General features: G+C 36.3%; 1 long non-coding RNA gene across 6 annotated transcripts in view; it reads right to left on the bottom strand.

Annotated features, from left to right (window-relative positions):
• Positions 1-14,297, bottom strand: part of LOC111561971 — a 307,562-nt gene that overhangs the window by 158,598 nt on the left and 134,667 nt on the right. For all 6 annotated transcript variants that reach the window (XR_006583144.1, XR_006583145.1, XR_006583147.1 and 3 more), the window contains 2 exons: positions 13,890-14,105; positions 1,383-1,556 (listed from right to left, as the gene is read on the bottom strand). This is a non-coding gene — a long non-coding RNA (uncharacterized LOC111561971). The remainder of the gene's footprint in view (positions 1-1,382; positions 1,557-13,889; positions 14,106-14,297) is intronic.

Genomic DNA, 14,297 nt, shown 5'->3' on the forward strand with positions numbered 1-14,297 from the left:
TTAAATGTGTGGCTGGTAATTAGAGAATTTTCACAAGTAAGTACAGATGGAGCCAATGTAATTGAATGAGGGAACATAGCAATCCAGTGAGCTTTTATATAGTTGTGGAATTATATGAGCAAGATATTAGGAGAGGATCTTAGCAGAAGTCTAATAATGGAATTTTTTTGTCTCCCTAAAATTTAATTGTTTTGAACTCCTCAGATTCATATACAACCCAAGTTGAGATGGAAAAATATGTATTCCTAATATATGGAGCCATTAGCAGGGAGATCATATGTCTCAGTTTTCCTGGAACAGTCTTAGTTAACATATTATAGTAGATGCTATTGTTTCCACCTATAACACCTGGTGTCACATTCAAGTCCATGTTCAAGGTGTTCCAGTACAAGCACTTGGGACTCTCTCTATATGGACTTTCTCTTGGTTCAAAAGAAAGACGGGCGAGAAGTGAGTAGTAATTTATTTCTCTAGGAGTGGGCCCCCGACAATGAAAGATGGAAGCTGAAGAAAAAAAACAGCCCAGTTCCCATCTCCTTAGGGTATAACTCTGAGGTATATTCTAGACTGATTTTCAGTTTTTCAGCAGGATTGAGCTCCCCCTGACCACAGTGGTAACTGGCTTGTTGTGTATTTATTATTGGTTTCCCTCCTGTCCTTGTCTTAATTCCTCACTGTCCAAGTACTGATTCCTGGGGTAATTTCCCAAATAAGTGGCTTATTTTCAAATTCTTGTCTCCAAGTCTAAATCTGCAGGAAGATACGCAAGACATGTTTGGTGTCCTTGGGCAATTGTGAAAAGATCTTCCTTTGTCTCTTAAAGGTTTCTCAGCTTAGATATATCATTAGATGAGGATATATCATTGTTGGACTCATCTAAACTGCAGAAAATCTTGCTTCATTTACATCAAGATTTACTTTGAACCAGTAGTTCAAAATAGCCCTTCAATTCCTTTTATTGCAATCTTCCAGGAGATAGATAACTGGAATATTCTAGATCCTCTGGATATCACCAGGGACTTTAATTCATTCCTTCTGCATCTTGATTACATTTTATTCATACATCTCTTACATTTACATTAAATTATAATGACAATTCACACATATGTCTGTTCTACTTGGTTGGAAGCTCCTCCTGATCTAAGGACACTGGTTTACTAATCTTTCAATTACTAGAGTGTAACAGTACCTGGAATGTTTAAGTGATATTCATTCAATGAGTACATAAATGTGTGAATTGCATGCATAAATTCATGGGCCTATTCCCTTTGTAAATTAAGACTGGATTTCTAAATTAGGAAAAGGATGTTCACTGGACAATGAAGCCTCATGTTCCTGCCACAAGTCCAGCTACTTTTGTGAGAAATAAGTTTCATAAATACCTGTGGCTCTTGTATTGAAAAATAGCAAACTTTCCTCTTTTCTCATTAGGTCATTGGCCAGCGTTTGAAAGCAAGGCATCCTCTAAAATATCTTGAGGGAAAATTCCACCCAGTAGGGTTGTTCTTTTGCTGGTGGCCAAATAGTATCAGTTGCAGTCTTGTGGAAATGAATTCCTAGGTACAGAGAGAAGGCAATACATCTGCCCATGGTGTGACTCCTGAAAAATTTTGAGACATTTCTCTAGTATTCCATAAGAACTGCCATACATCCTGGTCTTAGAAATACTGGAAGCCCCAAAACTTTACCTGGATGAAACACTAAAGTTCTTTGCAATCCTACATTTCTGAGTATCTTTGAAGAAAATATGTTACCAAATGTAACATATTTATACCCCCTACACACACAACCTTAAAGAACCAAACAATGCAGATACATGAGTGATAAATGGATTGGGTCCAAAGTGATATCTTATAAACACAAGTAAGGAACAGGGGCAGGAAGATGTTATGAAATATCTTCTCTCAACCTCCTTAGCTTTCTGATTTCATATATGACTGATGTGACTCTCAGATTTCAGTTTGTGTCATCTCATATGTATAAATGTCTTGGTGCATTACTTTGTGGAGTAACACCTGCTATTTATGCTTTGGGAATGTGCTATGGACCCCAGGATACAGTGTATCTCTTATACTTAATCATTTAACTGAGATAAGGCAGCCGCCATCCAACAGAATATCTAGCCAGAGTCAGGTGACAAGTCCCCAGCTGTCTCCTGGGACATGTGACAATCCTCCAGGACTACTTGGGTGATATAACTTTTTGTTACAATAGCATAGCAGAAATTCTCCTATTTTGAAACTCAAATTCCTCAGATGTAAAATTACCCCCAGTAGTCATCTAAGCCAGGTTTTGTCATAGTAAATAGAAAAAAAATCAAAAGCTAAAAGTTGAGGAGAGGACCCAAGATGACAGTGTAGGAAGACCCTGAACTAACTTCCTCCAAAGACACAGACACATATTTATAGAACAATTTCTCCTGAAAAAGTACTAAGCTCTTACTGAACAACTGCACAAAAAAATATAGAGAACACATGGAGAACAGTGACTGAAATGGAGACACAGTAACAAAGGGAACACTTATCCCCAGTGCTGTGAGCTTCAGTGGGGACAGATAGCATTGAGGGACTGTGAGCAGATTTGTCTACTCTGGACATATAAAAAGATCCATGCTTTAAAATGGCAACTAGAATATGAAGGAAACAGCCTTGAGCCCTGCCAAATAGTGGGGAGCTCCTGGAACTCTTTCTAGGTTGGCCCATGCCAGCCACAGGTCAAGCCAGCCAGCCAAAGTCACCAGGCACATCCAGTCTACACAAGAGATAACCACACACAAAGCCATTCCTTCAAGTTTAGGAGAAATAGCTTTTCTGCCCAATCCATAGAAACAAAAGTCAAGCAAAGAAAAGCCACAGAAAATCAAGTAACATGAGAACACAGACAAAAGTGTTCCAAATGAAAGAAGAAGATGGGGCACGTGGGTGGCTCATTTGGTCAAGCACCCAACTTTAACTCAGATCATGATCCTGCGATTCATGGGCTTGAGCCTCACATTGGACTCTGTGCTGACAGCTCAGATCCTGGAGCCTGTTTCAGATTCTGTTTCTTCCTCTCTCTCTGTCCCTCCTCCACTCACACTCTGTCTCTCTCAAAAATAACCATTAATTTTTTTTTTAAATGAAGAAAATGAAATCTCAGAAATAGGACTAAATGAAACAGAGATAAATAACCTACCTGATGAAGAGTTCAAAGCAATTGTCATAAATACGCTCAACAGACTGGAGAAAAGAGTAGATGAATTCAGTTAGAACTTTAACAAAGTGATAGAAAATATACAAAAGAAGCAATTAGAGTTGAAGAATATAATAATGGAAATGAAAAATACACTAGAGGAAATCAATAGTAGATTAGAAGACACAGAAAGATCAGTGATCTGGAAGACGGTAATGGAAAGCACCCAAGCTGAACAGCAAAAACACAGCCTCAATAAATTTAAAAGCATTGAAATCATACTATGCAGCTTTTCTGACTACAATGGTATGAAACTGGAAATCGATCATAAGGGGGGAAAAACTGGAGAAAACACAAACATATAGAAGCTAAACATGACCCTAAACAACCAAGGAGTCAACAAAGGAATCAAAGAATAAATTAAAAAATGCACAGACAAAAATGAAAATACAAAGGCCCAAAATCTTTGGGATAGAATGAAAGCAATTCTAACAGGGACATATATAGCAATATAATCCTACCTCTACATACATTACATACATACATACATACATTAAACAAACAACCTTACACTAAAAGGAACTAGGATAGGAAAAAATAACACCAAGGTGAGTAGAATTAAGGAAATAATAAAAGATCATAGCAAAAATAAATGATATAGAAACAAGAAAAACTATAGAAAAAAAAATCAGTGAAACCAAGAGATGGTTCTTTGAAGAGATAAACAAAACTGCTAAAACTTTACCCAAACTCATCACAAAAAAAGAAAGGACTCAAGTAAATAAAATCATAAATGAAAGATGAGAAGTAACTACAAACACCACACATATACAAAGGGTTATAAGAGAATATAAAAAATTATATGCCAACCAACTGGACAATCTAGGATAAATAGATAAATTTCTGGAAACATACAATCTCCCCAAACTGAATCAGGAAGAAATAAAAGATCTGAACAGATCAGTTACTAGAAAAAAATAGAACTAGTAACCAAAATAAAAGTCCAGGGCCAGATGGATTCACAGATGAATTCTACCAAACATTTAAAGAAGAGTTACTACCTAGTCTCTTCAAACTATTTCAAAAAATAGAAGAGAAAGGAAAACTTCCCAATACATCCTATGAGGCCACCATACCATGATCCTAAAACAAAAAGATACCACAAAAAAAGAAGAAAAGAAAAGAAAAAAAAAAGAAACAGAAAACATAGGCCAATATGCCTAATTAACATATAGTAAAAAATCCTCAACAAAATATTAGCAAACCACATTTAACAACATATTAAAAGGATTATTTACCACAACCAGGTAGGGTTTATTCTGGAGATGCAAAGATGGTTCAAAATCTACAATGTATTCAATATGATACTCCACATCAACAAAATAAAGGATAATAATCATATTATCATCTCAATAGATGTAAAAAAAAAGCATTTGGCAAAATTCAACAACTGTTCATGATAAATACACTCAACAAACTAGGGTTAGAAGGAACATACCTCAATGTAATAAATACCTTATATGAAAAACCCACAGATAACATCATACTAAAAGCTAAAAGCTTTTTCTCTTAGGATCAGGAACAAGACAAGGATTTTATTTTCAATACAGAACTGCAAGTTGTAGCCACAGCAATTAGACAAGAAAAAGAAATAAAAAGGCAACAAAATTGGTAAGGAAGAAGTAAAACTGTCACTATTTGAAAATTACATAATACTGGTTAGAGAAAACCCTAAAGACACCACAAAAACTATTAGAAGTAATCAATAAGTTCAGTAATGCTGCAGGATATGAAATCAATATACAGAAGCCTGTTGTGTTTCTAGACACTAATAATGAAGTAAAAAGAGAAATTAAGAAAATAATTCCAATTACAACTAAAAGAATAAAAGAATAAAATGCCTAGGCATAAAGTTACCAAGAAGGTAAAACACATGTACCCTGAACTAAAATACATTTATAGAAAAACTGAAGATGACACAAATAAATGGAAAGAGACATCCTTAAGGATTTGAAGAGATAATATACTTAAAATGCCCATACCCAAAGTAATCTACAGATTCAATATAATCTATCAAAATTCCAATAGTATTCTTCATAGAACTAGAACCCATAGTGCTAAAATTTGTATGGAACTTCAAAAATCCCAAATAGCCAAAGCAATGTTGAAAAAGAAAAAACAAAGCTGGAGGTATCACACCAGATTTTAAGGTATACTACAAAGCAGTATGGTACTGGCACAAAAACAGGCACATAGATCAATGAAACAGAATAGAGACTCCAGAGATAAACCCACTCTTATATAGTCAATTAATCTATGACAAAGCAGTCAAGAATGTATAATGGGAAAACATAGTCTCTTTAGTAAATGGTGCTGGGAAAACTGAACATCTACATTCAAAAGAATCAAACTAGACCATTTTCTTATAGTATACCCAAAAATAAACTCAAAAGGAATTAAAGACCTAAATGTGAACCTGAAACCATAAAACTCCTAAAAGATAACATAGGCAGTAATCTCTTAGATATCAGCCTTAATAACCTATTTATGGATATATCTCCTTAGGCACAGGAAACAAAAACAAAAATAACCAGTGGGACTACACCAAAATAGAAACCTTTTGCACAATGATGGGAACCATCAACAAAACAAAAGTACAACCTACTGAATTGGAGACTATATTTTCAAATAATATATCAGATAAGGGATTAATACCAAAAATATATAATAAATTTATACAACTCAACACCAAAAGACAAATAATCTGATTAAAAATGGGAAGAGGACCTAAATAGACATGTTTCCAAAGAAGATATACAGATGGCTCATAGACACATGAAAAGGTGCTCAACATCACTAATCACCAGGGAAATGGAAATTTAAACCACAGTGAAATATCACCTTACACCTGTCAGAATGGTGAGTATCAAAAGACAAGGAATAACAAGTGTGGGCAAAGATGTGGAGAAAAAGGAATTCTTGTGCATTGTTGGTGGGACTATAAACTAGTATAGACACTGTAGGAAATGGTATGGAGGTTTTCTAAAATATTAAGAATAAAAATACCATAATCCAGGAATTCCACTACTGGGTATTTACCAAAGAAAACAAAAAGATTAATTCAAAAGGATATATACACCCCTGTGTTTATTGCAACATTATGTACGATAGCCAAGATATGGAAGCAACATAAGTGTCTATCTATTGATAGGTGAATGGATAAAAAAGATGTAGTATGTATGTATATATACAAGAATGAGATCTTGCCATTTGTGAGAACATGAACAGACATACAGGGTATTATACTAAGCGAAATAAGTCAAACAAATATACTTATTTGTAGAATAAGTATTTACTTATATGTAGAATGTCAAAAACAGAACAAATGAGTAAAGAAAAATAGATCTGTAAATACAGAGAACAAAGTGAGGGTTGCCAGAAGGAAGGAGGTAAGGAAGGGTAAAATGGGTGAAGGGGAGTGGTAGGCACAGGCTTCCAGTTATGGGATGAATATGTGGATGAAAGGTACAGCAAAAGGAGTATAATTAATGATATTGTGATAGTGTTGTATGGTGACAGATGGTAGCTACACTTGTGGTGAGCATAGCATAACATACAGAGTTCTTGAATCACTATTTATACACCTGAAACTAATGTAACATTTTGTGTCACCTATATTTCAATTAAAAAAAAAAGCTAAAAGTCAACAAACACAACTTGGAAGAGGTAAACATCTTAATTATGTACAACATTCTAGAAGTTTTCAAATAGTTTGGCTAGTTAGATCATGATACTTGATACTCACAATTAATCTATTGGGTGTGAAGAGAGCACTGAGAAACAGGAAGGGTAAGCCATTCAGCTAGTTTTTGGGTAAGTCAGCACATTAACTCTCTGCTATCTCAGTATTCTTAAGCACATCAGCCTGTGCCCATTGTTGGTCTTCCCCACTCCCTCTAGAGGACCATCCTTCCTTAATCTACTTTCCTCAGGTTATAGGAATGGGCACATGCCCCAAGTATGGCCAACTGACATATCCCTTCTCACTGAGCAAGTGACTAGTCCAAGAGGTAGACATTACTTTTTTTGTTGTTATTTGATGACGTTTAGCCTGTGATTTTTTTAATATGCTGATACTGAGAGAATTCGAATCCTGGTGTTGGTCCATGAGGTAAGGCATTGGTTTGTACAGTGCTTCCTCAAGTCCCATATCCTTTCTAGCTTCCTAATCCAATAAATGCTCCCAATTTGTTAGTTTGTTTAAGCTGCTTTGGGTTGTTATTCTCCCTTGCCACATTTAACCAATTACAAAGGTAAGTCAGGTGAACTAATAAATTGTCTTCCAGTCAGCATACAAAAATGACTCAATCATACATGAGATTATGAGGCTCAAAAACAGGAATCAGAAGAACAACTTTAGTAGATAAATAAGGCAGAGTTGTTAGAGTGTATTCAAGGTTCTATGTCAAGGAAGGGACTCTGAAAGGCATACAGGACTACAGGAGAAAAAAAAGAATAGAGAAAAGGAAAGTTGCAGTGAAACATGAGAAATGTGTATCATCATCAGACTTAAGAATATAATTCAGGTCAGTAAAAAGTCTAATGCACACAACTTGGTCAACTCACCCAATGCACCCAGTAAATCAATGAATGTCTTGCACATTCTCCAGTCCACAACTCTCCAGTAACTAAGGCCTCTCTGCCTCTTGAGCATATACTCTTTAATGTTGTTTTCCATCAGCCAGCTTCAGTGCAACCTTGGTTTACTAGCAAAATGATAGTCTTAGGACAAGGGTAACAACTAGTCTTATTTAACACTGCAATCATATGGAGAAACCCAGAGGGTCTAGAAGCCTGCTTTCTCAGGAAAGCACTGGGATTAATTAAATCATCTTTAAGGAGCCAAGAAATTAAAGGCAGCAAAATGGGAATATTCTATTTTCTATTCATTTAAGTGTTCATAAAATCTCTGGGTTGCTGGATGATTATTGCCTCTGAAGTGAAACAACTGGATAAAGGAGGGATTGAATGAGGGGTAGAAAATCAAGTATCTTGGTATGAAGACTGCTCCTTCAAAACATTGTGAAACATTCTTTCAAGGCACAATTTAAAAACCTCTTAGTTCTGAAGCTAATATTGGGAATAAAATCTTCCTATTAACAACCACCAGTTGGTAGATGGTTGAGCCAGAAAGTCCTGGAGTTAGAATCAGACCTTGTTAATTTAGAGAATATCAATCTAATCTTGTAGGTGTTTTTTGCTTGCCACGTTGCTAGTTTCTAGAGATACAATGGTGCACAAGTGCGTCATAGTTGCTAGTTCCATAAAGTTGCTAGACTAATGGAAAGGAAGAGCCAAGACAAGTAATAATGACATTGTGAGGAGAGAGGTGTGATGGAGAACTTTGGGGACCTAGCAGAAATTGCAGCTGGAGGGCCTGACTAACTGAGGGGCAAAGAAGTCATTCCTTTCAAAGTAAATGTTTAAGCCAAGACCATAGTGACAAAAAGGATCAGCCAGATGAAAGTGGCTGTAAAGAGTGTTTTGGGCAGCAAGAATAGTATGTGTGAACAATAAGGCAAGAGAAAGGGAACATCGACCCTTGGTGGAAGTACAGCATGGTCAATATGATTTGTACATAGTTGTGAGGTGATGGGGGACTAGGGACAGACCAACCTAGAGCTAGCGTGGTAATTATCATAAGTAGTTACCCCAAAAATACTGAATCAGTTAAAGTCTCTAGGATCAGATCAGTGTTCTCTAATTTAGGAGAGTCAAATTCCAACACCAAAGTTTTCTTACTTAGCTGCCCATTAACTAATCATCAGGAGTCAAGATCATGGAGGGTCTTACAAATTATTTTAAGGAATTTAAATTTGGCATTTTGAAATTTCTTTAAGACAATTATCCAACCATCCACCCTTCCATCCATACGTATATCTGTTTTTTAATGAATATTTATTATCTATTATGTGGCAGGCATTACAGCAGGAATTAGCATTGTATTAGAGAATAAACATAGTTACTATCTCTGTGAAATTTATACAGAATAGAGAGGAATGGATAATAAACAAGTGAATATATGATACAGCTTATTATTACTACAGTGAGGAAAACAGCCTCCTAATAGTGATAGAGTTAACTCACCTAGATAAGGTGGTATGAGAGATGTCTCCAAGAAAGTGTAATTTATACTGTAACTGAAGGTTAAGAAGGCATCCATGTAAAATATGGGATGAAAAAGATTCTAGGCAAAGGGGCAGTATGTGTAAAGATCAGAGGAGAGACATATCTGGACACATGTGAAGAAATGAAAAAGAGCCACTGGCACTGGCTATGAAAGGAAGGACAGAGTGGTTCAAGGTGAGGCTGAAGGTTTACCATACATGGCTTTATAGGCAATGATAAGAAATTTGGATTTCATTTGAACAGCAATAGGAAGCCATTGAAAGTTTAAACAGAAAGTAACATGACCTGCTATGTTATCTTTATGCTTTAGGTTTCTAAATTTTATTCTAATTGCTGAATGGAAAATAGATTTCTAGTAATCAGCTTGGGGTGCCACAACAAAATACCACAGACTCGGTAGCTTTAACAACAGACATCTATTTTCTCACAGTTCTAGAGGCTGGAAGTCCAAGATAAAGGAATTGACAGGGTTGGATTCTGGTCAGACCTTTCTTCCTTGCTTGCAGATGGCCACCTTCTCTCTGTGCAAATGCAGAGATTGAGATTTGATATCTCTTTCCTTTCTTGAAAGGACACTAGTTTTATTGGATTAGGGCCCTACTCTTATGACCTCATTTAACCTTAATTAACCTCCTTAATTGCCCCATCCTCGAATACAGTTAACATTGGGGGTTAGGACATCAACATATGGATTTGAGGGGACACAGTTCAGCCCACATAGATCAAGAAATGGAAAGACACAGAGTATGTTAGGATCATGATTGTGCATTAGAGAAAATAATGGTAGTATGTTAGAGAAAAGTAGATGAACTCAAGAAATGTTTAGAGGTAGTAACATTAGAATGAGTGGATGGTTTGGATGTGATACCACTATGGGTGTAAGAAAGTCTTAGGGAGGAAATATTTGGAGGAGGCTAGTAAGAGTATGGTGTTGGAACTATTATATTTGATAAATCTGTGAGCCACAAAAGTGAACATATTTGACAATTAGATATAAGAATCTGAAACTCAGAAGGGAGTCCTGGAGAGAAGATCAAATTTGGGAATTATTATCACAAAAGCTGTCATTGATAATACTATAATGACTGAAATATCACCAAGAGAAAAAGCCCACTGTACATTAACATTAAATACATGGGAATAACAAAGGGGATCTAAAAAAATAAAGTAAGAAAGATATAGAAAGGCAGGTAGAAAACCAGTCAAGTGTGTTGCTGGAGGCGCAGAAAGATTTTTTTTTTAAAGGAATGGGTAATTGCATTGGAGTCCTCCAAAGGCCACCCCAAGGTTCAGTAATTCTCTAGAAGGTCTCACAGGATTCAGTATATAATTGTACTCATGACTATGATTTAATGCAGTGAAAGGATACAAAGCCAAGTCAGCAAAGGGAAAAGGCACATGAACCAAGTTCAGAGGAAACCAGGTGCAAGCTTCCAAGTATGCTTTCCCAGAGGAAGTCCCACAGGACATACTTAATTCCCTCAGCATCAAGTTATAACAACATAAGTAAAACATTGCCAGGGAAGCTCATTAGAAGACTCAATGGCCAGAATTTTCGGGGCTAGTCATGGAGGCACTCTCAGCCTAGCACACATCAAAATTCCAACTTGCCAAAGGAAAGCTGGTGTTCAGAATAAACCCTATTGTTTGCACAAGCAGTTTAGGTATTGAAAGCCACTCATCATTTGGGAATGATAGAAACCCTCCTAAAATCCAAGTTCCCAGATGCCTGCCTCTTCAGAGTCAACCTTGTTATTGTTGTGACAAATTTTTATTTAAATTCCAGCTAGTCAACACATGGTGCAATATCAGGTTCAAGTGTAGAATTTAGTGATTCATCATGGTGCCAACCTTGTAAGGCAGGCCTAAGGTTAATCAGACCTGCTTTGTTAACTCCTTCCTGCAGTGTCAAAGAGTAAGATGCTGTTTACAAGAGTTAAAGCTAGTGAGAACTGCAGTGTCTGATTAAATTATGTGACAAAGAAGTTATTGGTGATGTTACAAAGCAGTCTCTACACAGGGCATGGCAAAGTAGTTTTCCATGAGTGGAAACATAAGTAAACGGTAAATAACTGAAGACAGTGAAGAAAATACTTTCAAGAAGAGTTGGTTATGAAAGGGAGCCCAGAGTGTAACAGCTAGCAGTGAAAACAGGCTAAGTGTGTTTATTTGTGTTAAACAAGAAGTCTGGAGCATACTGAAAAGCTAGGATATGAAGTTGGTAGAAAAGGAGAGGTTAAAGGTACCAAAAAGACAGAAGATAATCAAAAGAATGTGAGTTCTGAGAAGGCATCAGCTTACCAAGAAGATTAGCCTTCAGTTGGAGGAGGGACTTTCATTTTGACAGGAGGTAAGGCAGAACGGATGGGTTTAAGAGCAGGGAGGTTTGAAGTTACATAACAAGAAGCTGAAATAGTTTGCTTCTGGTAGCATTTGTTTATTCAAAGAAATTGACTAGATATTCTGCTGTGAGTCCCACAGAGGTAGGTGTTGGAAGATTAAAGAAAGTAGGACAGAGTAGAGTAAAGAAACACAGTAGAAGTGACAGTCTGGTTAAAGTCGGTGACCATAATTCATAACTGCAATAAATAACTAGTTAGGTGATTCCTTCAGTGAATATTAAGAAGGGAAAATTTTGTAGTGGGGATAGTCAGAGGAAACCATATGAACATGATGTATCACATGGACAAGGTAATAGATGTGGATGCAAAGCAACCCTGAAAAGGATAAGATTGGCAGCAGGGAGCTAAATTAAACAAACAAACAAACAAACAAACAAACATATAAAAGGATTTGTTGTGACTTAGATTTCCTGTCTTTTGTTTCAAGAAATGGTGATGGACCTAGAAGTCCAATTATGTCCAACCAATGTTGGACATATATTTTTTTAATTTTTTAAAAAGTTTATTTATTTTTGAGAGAGGAGAGGGGCAGAGAGAGAGGGAGACACAGAATCTAAAGTAGGCTCCAGGCTCTGAGCTGTCAGCACAGAGCCCGACATGGAGCTCAAACCCATGAACCATGAGATCATGACCTGAGCTGACATCCAGCGCTTAACTAACTGAGCCACCCAAGCATCCCAACAATGTATATTGAACACTTATGTCCAGACATGTGGTCCAGGTAGTAGGATGGGGACATACAGGAAGGCTGTTTTGCATAATAAAATAACCCAGAATTTCATTTACTATAACATTAACAATAATTAAATCAAAAGTAAAAGTGATTAAATCAGCTATTATCTGCTCAGCCATGAGGAACTCAACACTTTACGCTATTTAGAACTAATACGATATTTCCTAGAGTTCCCTTGTGATCGCATACAAAACATTCTGGCCTTATATTATTCAGGTTGTGTTTTCTAACTTCTTTTATTTCATTATAATTCATCTAACTAATCAGTTATTTCCTTACTCTACAGCCATTCAAGTTCTATTTGTTGGGCTTGTTATAGATAATGCACATTATAAAAGCAATGCTAGGAGTTGCCACTTCCTCTATTTTAATAAACCTAGGCTTTAATGAGGTGTCTGGCTGATACATAGCCCAGAATTTAGAAGACAAATCAAGCTCTCAGTTGAAAATGAGGATCTAGACTTTGCTTAAAATGCCACAATACTTTGGCAGTCTGGACAGACGAGAGAACAAAAATCTATTTTTAACATTCATTTTACAGTGATGTTATTTTTGAATATGTAAGCATATTCTGATGAAATCATTTCCATTTTAAATTTAGGGCAAGTCCTGAATGTAAAACTAAATTGAGAAAGTAGTGTAGGATTTCACTTGTATTTCTCATAAAATTTCAGTAACCCCCCAAAAGAAAAATATTATAAGATCAGATGTGTCAAATTTCATGTGAAAGAAATAAATATATCTATAACCACACTATATTTATCCATTTAGCTGATATCCTAAGTAGGCTATCACATATCTATCACATTGCATTCCATAAATATGTCCCTAAACATTTTGATGCAACAATTATATATTTAGAAGTCCTGTATACCAAGAGCAGGATCAACATTTATTGCAGATACAAATGAATCACAGTCTCTGGCTCCTGAAATGTAGAGTCTTACTGAAGAAAAATGAAATGTATGACATTTTTAATGAGTGAAAGACAAAGAGATGAAGACTCCAAGTATGTGTCCTAGAAAGGTTTGAGCAGGGAGTGATTACTCTGGTCTCTATCATCCAGTTACTATTTCAAGAAGCAACAGCTCCAGAATAATGTTCCAAAAGAAAGTCTGCTATGACTGAGCTATTTCCACCTCTGTCTTAATCCTCATCCATTCCTTCACATGAAACTTCTGGACCAGGCACATAGACCACTTGTTTCCCCAAACTCTGTCTGGTCTGTGCCTCCATGACTTATGTTTGCTACTCTATCTCTCTAGAAAGCCATACCCAATCCTTCACCCTATTTTGACCACCAGTTTCTCGCCATCCAAGAACTCAAACCTCACTCACTCTGGGACACCTCTAAGATCTTGCTTGGCTGAATTAAGAAAATCTTTTTCACTTACCTTGATCCTAGAAGTTCCCACAGTGTCCTGAAATTGCCTCCTTGTTGACAGCCTGTAGGTTCCTTGAAGGCAGCATATCTATATGAATAGGCACGGTTGCTAACCCCTGGCACATAATGAGTTCTCCAAAAATTATCACATGGTTGAATGAAAGGAAGTATTTGATAAGAATATCCTAGTTACATGGGACATCAACTTGTCAATTTTTTCAAAAACCTACAACAAAGACATGGCAGTCAAAGGAGGAGATAAATCTGAGTAATAAAGGAACAAGACTAGGCTCTATGTGGAATGAGACACTGACACATTGTAAATCAACTATAGACAACAAAATTCTGTGGATGTGTCTCTCCTATATGCTAATCATTCCTGAATTTGTTATCTCATTTATTTCTCAAGTAACTTTGC

The sequence above is a fragment of the Felis catus genome, chromosome C1 (assembly GCF_018350175.1).
Source record: "Felis catus isolate Fca126 chromosome C1, F.catus_Fca126_mat1.0, whole genome shotgun sequence".
Taxonomy (NCBI): domain Eukaryota; kingdom Metazoa; phylum Chordata; class Mammalia; order Carnivora; family Felidae; genus Felis; species Felis catus.